Genomic DNA, 13,302 nt, shown 5'->3' with positions numbered 1-13,302 from the left:
TATAAACTACACATGCCATAATCGAATATCTCTCAAGTACAAAATAACGGAAAACATTAAAATATGTTTATAAATAGTCCTTACGTTGACGGAATTCTCTTAAATTGTTAACACAGAATGCTCAGGTGCCTCTCCTTCAAATTGAAAACGGGGCTCTCCATTTCAAAGTCGCTGCCATTTTGATTTTGTTAAGCCGGTTCGTGAATTAAAAAAAGAAATTTTTTTTACAAACTACTTAAAAATACAATCCAATGAACTTTTCTACCATAAAAGTAACTTTTATTGACTATGGTAATATTTATTTCTTGTATATTTATATTATTATATATATAAACTTTTCTCTTTGTAAGGAAACATCATTTTGTTGGTCACTATTTGCTACAGATTTTTTTTTTTTTTTACACAGTGATCACCACTTATCAAGGCCCGGAAGCCACTCAGGGATAAGGGTTATTGCAAGTACATCACGTTAATGAGGAGATTTTATGAAGTGTTTTATTAGGGGGGCGGTTCATTAGGAATTTGTTAACATTAGACTTGAAGACATCCAAGTTGTAGTCCGGAGGGAAGCAGGCAGACGGAACAGAGTTCCACATGCGTGTAGTTCTAAGAAAGAAGCTTTGCTCATGAAATCCGCGTTTTGATTTAGGCACAGATATAGAGTGGGGGAAATTTTTCACAGTGGATTCAGCTAGACAGGTGTTTTTCGTGAAAGACTGGCGAGGGGGGACCAGGGATTGGAGTTCAGACGAGCACCTGCCATGAAAATAACGATAAAACAAGGATAGGCTTGCAACGTCTCTTCTGTGGGAGAGAGGTTGCAGGGTAGAGAAAAGGGCATCCCCCACTAAACCACGAAGTCTATTTTGTACTCTTTCAAGGCATGATAGGCTGTTTTTGGCAGCTCCTGCCCAAGTATGGCAACAGTATTCCATCCTTGGCCGTACTTGGCCTTTATATATATAGAGAATTGCATCAGTAGTGAGATATCTTCTGGAGCGGTAGAAGGATCCCACCATCTTTCCTGCGACCTTGGCAACAGACTTGATGTACGTGTTCCATTTCAGATCAGGAGTGAAGGTCAAACCCAGAAGCTTGTCAAAACACGGGGCCTCACCCAGACGAGAGCCATCCATCACAATTGATGCCAGCTGGGGATCAGAGCGTTGATGATGTAAGGATAGGAGTTTGGTTTTGGATGCATTAAAGGTAACTAGCCACACCTTCCCCCACTGAACCACGCGCTCGAGATCAGAGGAGAGAGAATCCGAGAGAACTTCGTCATTTACAGCCTTTGATGTGTTGCCGTAGATGGTCGTGTCATCAGCATAGATGTCAACGAATGATTTAAGTATGTGTTTAGGGAGGTCATTGATGTAGATCAGGAAGAGAGTTGGGCCCAGGATTGACCCCTGAGGGACTCCAGCATTTATATTGCAGGCCTCCGATTTTTGTCCATCTACCACTACTCTTATGAGCCTATCGGAGAGAAATGATTTAATGATTGAGAAAACATTTCCAGTTATACCGTAGCTGGAAATCTTGTGAAGTAGACCCTTATGCCATACTTTGTCAAAGGCCTTTGATATGTCAAGAGCAATTGCCCTAGAAAGGAAACCTTTGTCAAGAGATTCACTAATCCTGTGGGATATAACCGTCAGCACATCTGCGGTAGATCTTGCAGAGCGGAAACCATATTGTGTGTCACTAAGAAGGTGATTCCTGCTGAGGTGGTTGACTATTTCTCTATTTAATATTGATTCCAGTAACTTACTCATAACACAGAGAAGACTTATTGGTCTGTATTGAGAGGGAGATGACTTATCACCTGAATTCTTAAATACAGGGCAAACTGATGAGGTCTTCCAGGGGGTCGAAAAGCACTTCTCCTTAAGGCAGCGCTTAAATAGTTTCGTAAGTATGGGAGCAAGTTCTGGTTAAAGCTTTTTTAACACTATAATTGGGATGCCATCAGGGCCAGTTTCTTTACTGGAATCTAGGTTTTTTATTAGCTTGGCGACCTCATGCACGGATATTTGTATGTTACCTAGCTTGTTCTCTGTTATAGGAGGAACTATGGGGAATTGATGGCCTTCGTCGCATAGGGTAGAATTAGCTGCAAAGATGGAAACAAAGTTGATATAAAAAATATATTTTCGCGAAAATTGTCTTTACTTTCATCATATTTTACTTACGGTAAAATGTTTGATTATCAAAACCTATCTCTTTACAACTCCCTCGTTTTCATAACCTATCATACTTTCATCAATCACAATCCATTTTCTGTAGACAATTTTTGAACCCAGTCAACGACGGGTACATCTGCTTATATATATATATATATATATATATATATATATATACATATATATATATATATATATATATTGGACCAGATGCCCTGGTTGGCATACAAACTTCATTCTGTCGCCTGACGAGTGACTTTTGGTTTATTGCAACTCAATCTGTCCGAAACGTCATGTTCAGTGTAGTGACTTTCAAATCTTTTTCTGTATAAATAAATATATATATATATATATATATATATATATATATATTGGCGTTAATCATGACACCCTGCACTGATAATTACTGAAAGAGTGAAACACTAGTATCTGTAGGTATTTAATAATTATTCTAGTAAATAATAATAATAATAATAATAATAATAATAACAACAATAATAATTATAATAATAATAACAATAATAATAATAATAACAACAATATTAATAATAATAATAACAATAATAATAATAATAACAATAACAATAACAATAACAATAATAACAATAATAATAATAATAACAATAATAATAACAATAATAATAATAATAATAATAATAATATATACAAAATCTAGAATAGTAGTTTCTTTTAGTAATGCACTCATAAAATATATGATGTAATATATTCTCCCTCCAGCTATAAATAAATAATTGGCTACACTTTTCCAGCCTTTGTTGTACAACAAAAACAAAAGCAATCGTTCTTTGTTTATTTCGGTATTCGCAATCATCTTTGCATTTCAGAATGTTTCAAGTAAAGTGCGATAAGATATTGCGTTATAATTGCTAACATGTGGACTCGTTATTGAACACAGTTACACATGATTTTTAATATCTCCCAACACAGAGGAGGGTATGTTATTATATCTGCTAGTAATTGCTTACACATACATTCTTTTTCATAAATCAATCACATCTTCCCCGATCGTACGTCTCTCGACTTTTCATTTCATTTCGGCGTATAATCGGCCTTGGCCTTAATATGGAAACTAAAAGTGCAATGAATGGTCTGAGAGATAATACATTAAAAATATTAGACAAATCACATTAAGTCTGTTTGTACTCGTGTGTCCTTTTCTCGTTTAGGTATGAAGGTAGACGAGATAAGTGAGAATTATATTAGTAAACAACTAGGAATGGAGTCGATTGTTAATTCATTTAGAAATAACTAAATATTATTTATGTCAGAGATAAAGCAGTTGTCTATTCTTTTAGATATAACTGGATACTAAATATGTCAGTTAACATAATGGACAATGAGAGTTTATAAATTGAAAATAGGTTAATGATAAAATTTAATTTCTGGATTGCTTTTGTTTATCAGAGGTGTGTAAATACATGTGCAAGGGCACGGGTGAATTGAAACGTGATAATGTCACGTTAGTTAACAACAGGCCTCTAACGTCATAAACAAAGGAGTTTCTCAATATATTGACGAGGGTTCGAAGTTAGAGGAGATAATCAGGAATCAGTCAATCAGAGTCACAATCACAGACGAGAGTCGGATAGCGACTCAGTGGAGCTGACCCTATAAGAGGCGCAGGAGGGGGGAGAGGAGTATGTGCAAGTGTAAATATATATATCATTCAAACACTACCATGTTTGAATATATGGTTAAGCATTAGTTTTACTCATTTAAGAACTCCTTTAAAGCTTCACGGCTCACTCATTTCGCGATCACGTTTCAAACAATTTCTACAGTTAATAGGTCACCTTCCCACTTATATTTGGAAATAAAAATCAACATTTTTCGTTCATTTAAACAAAAGTTTTAATAACATTACTGATGTTCAAAAGTTCTCAGAATATGTAAGGAACGTGAGAAACGGTTTCGTCTGGTTCGCTCTTGATTACCATAGTGACTTTTCCAACATTGACAATTTATAGACGATTTCTTCTGATTGGCTGTTTGTTATCATGGTGACCTTTTTCTCGTCGACATATTCATAAATCATAGTGTGAATGTCGCTCGCATACCATCTAATTTGAGTTATATATAGAGAGTAACCACAAGTGATACCCTTTTCCGTGCTTGGGCTGATAATATTTAACTCACGAAGTCACCTGTTAATTCGGTTTCTATCTTTCCTGTCCCTTCTTTCCTGTTTATTTACTTAATTACGTCGTTTATTTGATTTTTTTATTTAGTTAATTTTAGGAGTTGGTAATATTTTTTTATGAATTGTTGACAACGCATATGATATTGAACACAAAAAGAAAATATTATTTCAAAGCAAAGCCAGGAAAAATCATAGATTACAATGAAAAATGCGATCATGAAAAATAATATGGTTAAGATAAAGCCTAAAGAAGCATAAGGAATAGATGTTAAAACTGGAAAAGAAAACCCCAAGATATTCTAGGAAAAAATATAAAAAGATTATTACTTAAAATATTGCAGCATTAATAATTTATTAAAAAAATGTTAAATTTAGTTAAAAAAATATCTTAATGCCGCAATATTTTCTAGTTATAAATTTATTGTATGTTTTACAAGAATAGCTTGTGTATTCTGTTCTAGTTCTAATAACTAGTCCTTTTAATTTTCTAAGCTTAATCTTAACCATATAACTTTTCATGTTTGCATTTTTATGTAAATATACATTATAAAAATATATCACTAACAAAGCAAACGTATTATATATACCTGCAACTCACTGCTTCATTTATTAAACACTTTGTAATTTTTAAGCAATGTGCTTTAATGTAGTTGAGTTTCTGTTTCAACTGGAGAATGAACGGTATGCACTATGATCACTATAAATATGTATTACTGTTATTCATTTAGCCTGACAAGCACTAGAAAAATGACTATATCTGGGTACAGTTTAGTTCAAGAATACTTGTCGTGATGTACCAGCCGCTGACGCGTATGTAGTAACAGTGACTGAAATGCCATGTATGCAAATAATCAAATGGATGTGCGAAGTGACGTCACAGCGGAGGAAGAGAAGGGAAATAAACATGGAGAAAAATTGGAACCACATGGCGACAAGAGGAACTTTAAAGACAAGATGCGTTCCAACTTTGAACAAAAAAATAGTCATATGACCCTGAGGCGAGCTGCAGACATAGCATCGGAAAGAAATAAAGAGATTTAAGGACCCGCGTAGCGGATCAGTGAGGTGGATACCGGCTGGCGTGAACGATTTGTAATATGTGTGGCGAGAGAACAAACAGACATGTCGACGTGGAAGGGGAAAAGCACGTGTTTGGCGCAACAGAGTTTTGTCAAGCACATTGCGAACGGATAGACGTTTAAAACAAGATGCAGTCATAGTTTTGAAAGTACAATAAATAGAAACCTTTATTTGAACTAGAAAAAATCGTGTTGAATTTCTTTTCTTTTCTTACTTTTGGATATTTTGGTACAAAGCGTTGGATTGAAGTGAAAATTTATACTTGTAAACAAAACTAATCGAAAAGTTTTACATTATTTTTTTTTCTTACAAAGATTAAAATCAGTATACAATAGTATAAAACTTTCTGTCTGGAATCTTTTTTACAGTTTGTTGAAAATCAACAAATACATGACTTTTATTGTAGTTAATATTAAGCAGCTGCCTAATGACAGAATCAAATACAATTCTAATTTGCAAACAAAGACGTTGCTCGTATTATGACCTTTACTTACTTAAAAAAATACTGCGATAATTATTTATCAATGTCGAATTCTCATTATAAAACTTTTATAAAAGCCGGAAGTACCTGCATTTTTACAGAAATTATTTTTAGCTTTTAGTTAAGAACTAAACTTTAGGATACACTTTTGTAGATTGTAATTTGTATTGCCCCTATTATTCATGCTGCTGCTGCTGATGATGATGATGATGATGATGACTTTCGTATTGTCCGTATGCCATGTCGTTTATCATGTGGATTTCTTTATTAGTGTCTTAATCGTTCGGATTAAATCACACTATCATAATTAACGAAAACAACAAATGTTGCTACATTCCATAATATATTTTAGGATGATGGAAAACATGAAGGTCATGCGAGATGGAATGACAATGATTATGACGATTATGATGATAATTATAGTAATACTTTTCCTTGGAAAATTTTTGATGATTATGCTCTATTTCGTAGTTAAATATTTTAAACATTTTTGTATATATATAGTGTGAGGAAAAATTTACTCGTACCAAAATATTTTTACTCGTCTCGTACGACTTTATGTCTTTGTTTCAGTCAATAATAGGAAATAATTTTATCACAATTCAAGAAATTACCGTGTGTATAATCTAACAAGAAAATATTTGTTTAACTCTTGTAAATCAACTATTTTATTACTACAAACAGTTCAATAAATATTCAACAAAACGTTAAAATACAACACCAGTTTCTTTATATAGCATCATTCATAGTATTGTTCCATAGAAATAAGAATCATTTCTTCGGATGCTTGACGGAACGATGTGGGTTTTTTTCCTCTTTCAAAGGTTTGTCTTTACTTTTGTAAGCATGAAGTGTATGTAGTTGTAGCGTCGAAGAATTTTTTTCCAAATGAATTTCAAAATCAGAGAGCTAAATGTGGGCGACATTTTGCCTACACGCCGAATGTGTAAATTTCACCTCTCGTTGACCTTTAGCGTGACCACTCTTTTTTCAATACGATATTCCAACGGTCTCACAGCTAGAGATGAAAGAATTCACAAGAGACATAGGTCATTCTAAGTAACCGCATATTTTCCGGTCGTAAAATAAATGAGTTTTTCCTGTTTCTTTATTTAAAGAAATTTTATCGACTGGAGGGCGAGTGATTTACGACTTTTAGTCGCTCAAGAAATTTTCAATCGACTGTGGCGACCGGTCGTGTAAAGTCTCAAAGGCTATATATATATATATATATATATATATATATATATATATATATATATATATACAATCTAACAACGACATAGCTTACACATGGCATATGTATGTATTTGTGTGTAAAATTCCTCATTCTGTCGTATTATGCGGTTATCAGTAAGTAAGTAAAAACTTGCGGGTTCAACCGAAATAATTATATTATTTACTATTATAAATGTTTGAAAAATAAAAATTACCTTTGTTTACAGGAACATTTTTCAATAATAGCCCACAGAAATACCAGGAATCTACAATAAACAAATAATAATAAGAGAATTATTTTTAAAACGCTGGCAAAATAACCAATATTTAGATAAAACTATTGAATATCACATAGGAAATAAATGGAGAAAGAAATCTTCAGATTCCGGAACAAAAGCTGTGTATACATTAACTTTAACAAATAGAAAAATAATATGTATTTTAAAAGAATGACAGTGAATAATAAAGTGATTTTTGCATCGAAACATTTTGAACATCGATGACGGGTGCCAACTATTTACTGGTTCTTTAAAATTACTACTTATTTTTAATTGTACACAATGTTTACCTGGCCTGTATAAATCAAATAAATTATTCAAAACAAGGACACTTTTTAGCTTTTATTAAATGAAAAAACTTTTGTTCTGATTGAAAAGTCTACGACTTTATTACAAGTTGAATTCGGCAGAAAACATTCATTTATCAAAACTGAAAAGACGTTACAATCTTATTAATCGTGTATGTGTGACTAGTTTTCCTTATAAGGTAGTCACCACTTACCAAGGCCCGGAAGCAACTCAGGGATAAGGGTTATTGTGTGTACAGTAATCAATGGGATTGTTTCGTAGTAATCCTTAGTATTGGAGATTTGATAAAGTGTCTTACTTAAGGGGGCGGTTCATCAGGAATTTGTTTATGTTGAACTTGAAGACATCCAAGTTGTAGTCAGGTAGGAAACAGGCAAACGGAAGAGAGTTCCACAGGCGTGCACTTCAAAGAAAAAACTTTGTTCATAGCATCTACGTTTTGGTTTGGTTTGGACTAGTGTGTGTATCTAATACTTCGGGTTAAGCAAGACAATATAAAACCGCAATATCCACGGTATGACTTCATCGCGTTCTGATAGAGAACTTTTCTCAATAATATACACAGATTCCGGTATTATTTGTCATTGTACATTTTAGAGTGTTAAATAATTATTACATTATGTCATTTGTAAATCGTAGATAAACATAATAGTGGAAGAGGATTTTTAATCATCTTTACAAGTACATATTAAAAGTATCTGCAAAGGAATCTATGTGAATCTTTATTTGAGGTACGTAATCTTGTCAATACTTCTGATTAGACATATTCAATATTTTTTTAAATAGATCGCACGTACAGATGTGAAGTCATCATCATATTATATAATTTCGAGGATTCTTTTGTTGGCATTGGTTTCCCCGATATTTTTCTAGTCAACATTTTAAAAAAACACATTGGCTACTTACGGGAGTGACTACAAGAAGTTTGTCAACATCGTAAATGAAAGTAATTTGTGAAACGGACTGTATTCGAAATTGAAGCATCCAAATCGTCAATCTGTTGCTAGCTATTAAAAAACTGCCACCTCCCAAATGCCTATTGTAAAATGCTAGAAACAAGCATAAATATTTAGTTTTAAAAGACTTGATACAAATGTGTATAAATGATTTAATTCCATATGTAACAACAGATTTCCTATAATTTTTCTCATTTCACTTCAGTAAAACATAATTAATAGCAACTTTAGTAAACGATTGTTAATTGAAACTTTTGTAAAATATATGTTATTGAAACTTTAGTAAACATAGCTAATTGCAATTTAATTAAACATATTTTATTTCAATTTTAGCAAAAAATAGTTAATTGAAACTTAGTAAAAATATGTAATTGCAACTTTAGTAAAATGTAGTTATCTGCAACTTTTGTAAAAGGGTTTAAATTGAAACATTGTTAAAGACAGCTTTTTGAAACCTAAGTAAAATATAATAAATTGAAGCTTTATTAAAAGAGAGGTAACTGCAACTTTAGTACAAAAAATTAAATTTAGTAGAATTTAGTTAATTTCAACTTTTATAAAAGATATTAAATTGCAACTTTAGAAAAAGAAAGTTTATTGTAACTCTAGTAAAAGCTTGTTGATTGAAACCTTAGTGAAAATAGTTACTTGTAATATTAGTGAAAATATAAAATTGAAAATTAAGTAAAAGACAATTAATCGCAACTTTAGTAAAAATTGTGAATTCCATTTTTAGTAAAATATAGTTTATTGCAACATTAGTAAAAAAAGATGATTGCAACTTTAGTAAAAATTAGTTTATTGCAACTTTAGTAAAATATTTTTTAATTGTCACTTAACTAAAATGTTGTGAATTGGAATTATGGTATTAGATAGATTATTGCAACTTTAGTAAAACGTTATGTGCAACTTTTGTAAAAAATAGTAATTACTTCTTCATTAAAATTTTTTATTGCAACTTAAGCGAAATATAGTTAATTGCAAGTATAGTTATTGATATTTAATTGCAATTTCAGTAAAAAATAATAGATAAAATAGATTGTAAATTTCAACTTTATTTAAAGATAGATAATTGAAAATTTAACAAAATATAGTAAATTGAAACTTAAATAAAAATACTTAATTGCAATTTTGTAAGAATTATTAATTGAAACTTTAATAAGAGAAAAGTAATTTAAACTTTATCAAACGAAAATTAAATGCAACTTCAGTAAAAGATAGTTAATTAAAACTTTAGAAAAACAACATAAATTGCAACTTTAGTAAAATCTTGTTTATTATACTTTTACTAAAGGAAACTTAACTGAAAAGTAAGTAAAACCGTAATTGGAACTTTGGCGTGGAGAAAATTAATTGCAACTTCGGTAAATGACAAATAATTGCAACCTTAGTAAAAAAATAATTCATTTCAACTTTAGTCAAATTTAGTAAATAATAGTTAATTGAAACTTTAATAACAGATAGTTAATTGAAACTTTAGTAAATAATAGTTTATTGTAACTTTAGTACAATATTACTCATTGCACCGTTAATAAAATATAGTAGATTTCAACTTTAGTAAAAGAAAATTAATTGCAATTTTAGTGAAATACATTTTATTGAAACTTTAATAATTATAATTACTTACAACGTTAGTAAAAATACTTCAACTTCAGTAAACAGTTCGTATTTTGCGACTTTAGTAAACGATAGTAAATTAAAAAAAATATATATATAATTGATACTTTTGTAAAAGATATTTAATTGCAACTTTAGTAAAAAATCGTTAATTAAAACTTTAGTAAAAATAGTAAACTGCAACTTTAGAAATGGAAAGTGAATTGCAACCTTAGTAAAGGATAGTTAATTGAAAATTAAGTAGAAAATAATAGTACTTGACAACTTTATTAAAAGAAAATATATTACAACTTTAATAGTCTATTTCAGCCTTAAAAAAGAACATTCATTGCAACTTTAGAACTGGACGGCGGAATGCATGAAGTCGTTCGAAAACTTAAAGAAATGCTCACATCGGAACTATTCCTGCACCAATATACCCCATATTTAGACATTATCGTCGCAAATAACCCGAGTGAATATGGAATCGACATGTGTATCCTGCATAAAATCCCTTACGGTTTGGCGAAACCCATAGAACATGCGGTGAGAACCCCTTTTTAAACTTCGAACGGACCACAACCTTCTGATCTCTATCTTTGGCATGAAAAAAGTCTAACCTACATATCCGCAAACAAGCTCCAAAGATGAGGGAAAAATCCTATGAAATTACATCTTACATATGGATTTCCTTCTGTCATAGGTATTAAGCCACGCAGACGAATTATTTCGGTGAATACCAAAGGAATGCGACCTACTTAAAGACTCTGTTATAGGATTACTACGATTAAAGAAAGATTATAATTCGATCCCATGCAACACTGTGAAAGAACTTCCCGTTACTAGGGAAGATATAAGGAGAAAAGCCGAAAACAACGATTTTATAAGAAAAATCAAGGAAAAAAACCCTGACTGATGACAATTAGCAGAGTTTTCTCAACACGCGACCAACTATTATTATATCGAATAAGTAGTTGCTCCAGCGATTTCCCCTACAATCGTAAAGGATGTTCACACAGGACACACTAGGGCCATAAGAATGAAAAGTTTAATGCGTGTACTGGACAAACATGGACAAAGCTATTGAAGAAAAGGAGAAAATATACAGAGGATGTGCATTAGCTGCTAAAGCGCCACCAATTCAATTTATACCATAGCCCAAAACTGACTACCCATGGTCACGTATACACATAGAATACGCGAGAACACTTATGGACAGTACTACTTCATAATAGTGGAAAGCTTCTTTAAGTCTTTATGTGCAAAAGCTCAACTACAAATTCACTATAAAATCTCTTCATGAGATATTTGCACAGTTCTGAGTGTTCGACTGCTTACTGTTAGTGTGAAACCTCAGCGATCCTTAAAAGGGATCTCGTTCGTCACACACGAATCGATCCTCGGTCAAGAACCCCAATGTGACCTGTGCTCGTCCTTCGCAGAGGACTCAGTTGATCTAGTCGGAATGACTTCACCTTCGGGTTAATAGGCTGCTGCCGTGTCGCTCTGTCACACTGAAAATGAATCAATCTCATGCACATAAAAGAAAGACAGACTCATATATATCTATTCTACTGGTCAATTCAAAATAGATGTACAAAATATAAATTATATACAATTGTTCAGATGGTGATTTGACAAAAATAGACCGAGTCCCAATTAGATTTAATTACTCTCAGTTCTGCGGTGATGACAGTCGGGAAAAGAAGGGTGGTGACAACTCTTCAATTGTATTTGATTTCTTTCAAATCTCAGTTCTAACTGCGCTCCAACTGCAGATTTTGGACGCGAGGACACGCTTATGTACGGTGCTGACGGGGTAGGTTCGGTCGCCCTGTAAATTAATCGCCAGTAGTACGTCATCACAGGGGAATCACCGTATGTGTGTGTGTGTGTGTGTGTGTGTGTGTGTGTGTGTGTGTGTGTGTAGCTGTGAATCTGCAACTCTCTCAGGCCTGTTTCTCACGATCGAAAAGACTAACGCCGTGACCTCTTGGTCGGGTATTGCACTTGTTAGCAATGAAAATGAAATTATATTTCGTCATGTCTCTCCAAGTGACATCAACTTGTCACTTTCACCAAGCAATCAGATTGATATGTCAGTTTCATAAAAATAATAACATTTATAATCTTCCAGCAGGGTTGGATGCCGATGCCCAGGCATATAACAATACTTAACAATAAAACAATCATATCTGCCACGCATGCTTCCGTGTCTCGGGAGTCTCAACCTCCCCACAGTTCCCGGAGATGATCATGTCACACAAATAACGGCACTCAGTTTATCTTCGGGGACTTTAAAGATTTCATGGAGTACATCCAAGTGGACCACATCGCAACTCTCGCTTATATACAGGCCGAAAGATTTGTGGAAGTTAAGAAGAGGGCTTTGAAGAAGGCAAATGGCACTCCATCCGAAAAAAACGTTTCAGGTGTACCGCATAACGCCAAACGAGAATACACCATCCTAGATGTCTCCGGCATAAGTGATCGTCGGGAGAAAAATACGGCCAGTCTTCGACAAAAAATTGCGAAAACAGGAAAAACTCGCAAAGACAACTGTTCTCAAAACGAATTACATGTAGGAATTAAAAATATTCTTCCAGATGCAGAGAGATAATAATACATTATGGAAGCATGGAGCAACCAAGAACAGAATCGGCCGTATGGTCTACATGATGGAAAGAAATACGTCGTTCCGCCAGAAAAAAAGAAAACTAACGGATACCTTGGAGGTACACCCGAGAAAAAAACTATATTTCGGCGACATAAATGTTGAGAGAGGGGTGTTCTTTGGTAGCAAACACGCTTATATCTATGATAGTATGGACTCGTCTGGCACTATGTAATACAGACATTTTTACCGTCGTAGTTTAACCGCTCACAGGGAACATCAGGACTCTTTCACCTTAATATTGTAGCCCCCTTAAAAAAGACCTCAACAGATAGGAAATTGCAACTAAAAAAAGATATTCGCAACTTTAGTAAAAAATAGTAAATTGCGACTTCAATAAAAAAAAATTGTTAATTGCAACGT

General features: G+C 33.0%; 1 long non-coding RNA gene across 1 annotated transcript in view; it reads right to left on the bottom strand.

Moving 5' to 3' along the window:
* Positions 1 to 13,302, bottom strand: part of LOC145292195 (uncharacterized) — a 682,408-nt gene that overhangs the window by 454,079 nt on the left and 215,027 nt on the right. The window contains exon 2 of the long non-coding RNA XR_013869562.1: positions 7,342 to 7,392. This is a non-coding gene — a long non-coding RNA (uncharacterized LOC145292195). The remainder of the gene's footprint in view (positions 1 to 7,341; positions 7,393 to 13,302) is intronic.

The sequence above is a fragment of the Euprymna scolopes genome, chromosome 13, assembly GCF_053919585.1.
Source record: "Euprymna scolopes isolate OS-2025 chromosome 13, ASM5391958v1, whole genome shotgun sequence".
Taxonomy (NCBI): Eukaryota; Metazoa; Mollusca; class Cephalopoda; order Sepiida; family Sepiolidae; genus Euprymna; species Euprymna scolopes.
Note: the sequence above shows the minus strand (reverse complement) of the source record. Positions and strands in the feature narration are given on the sequence as shown.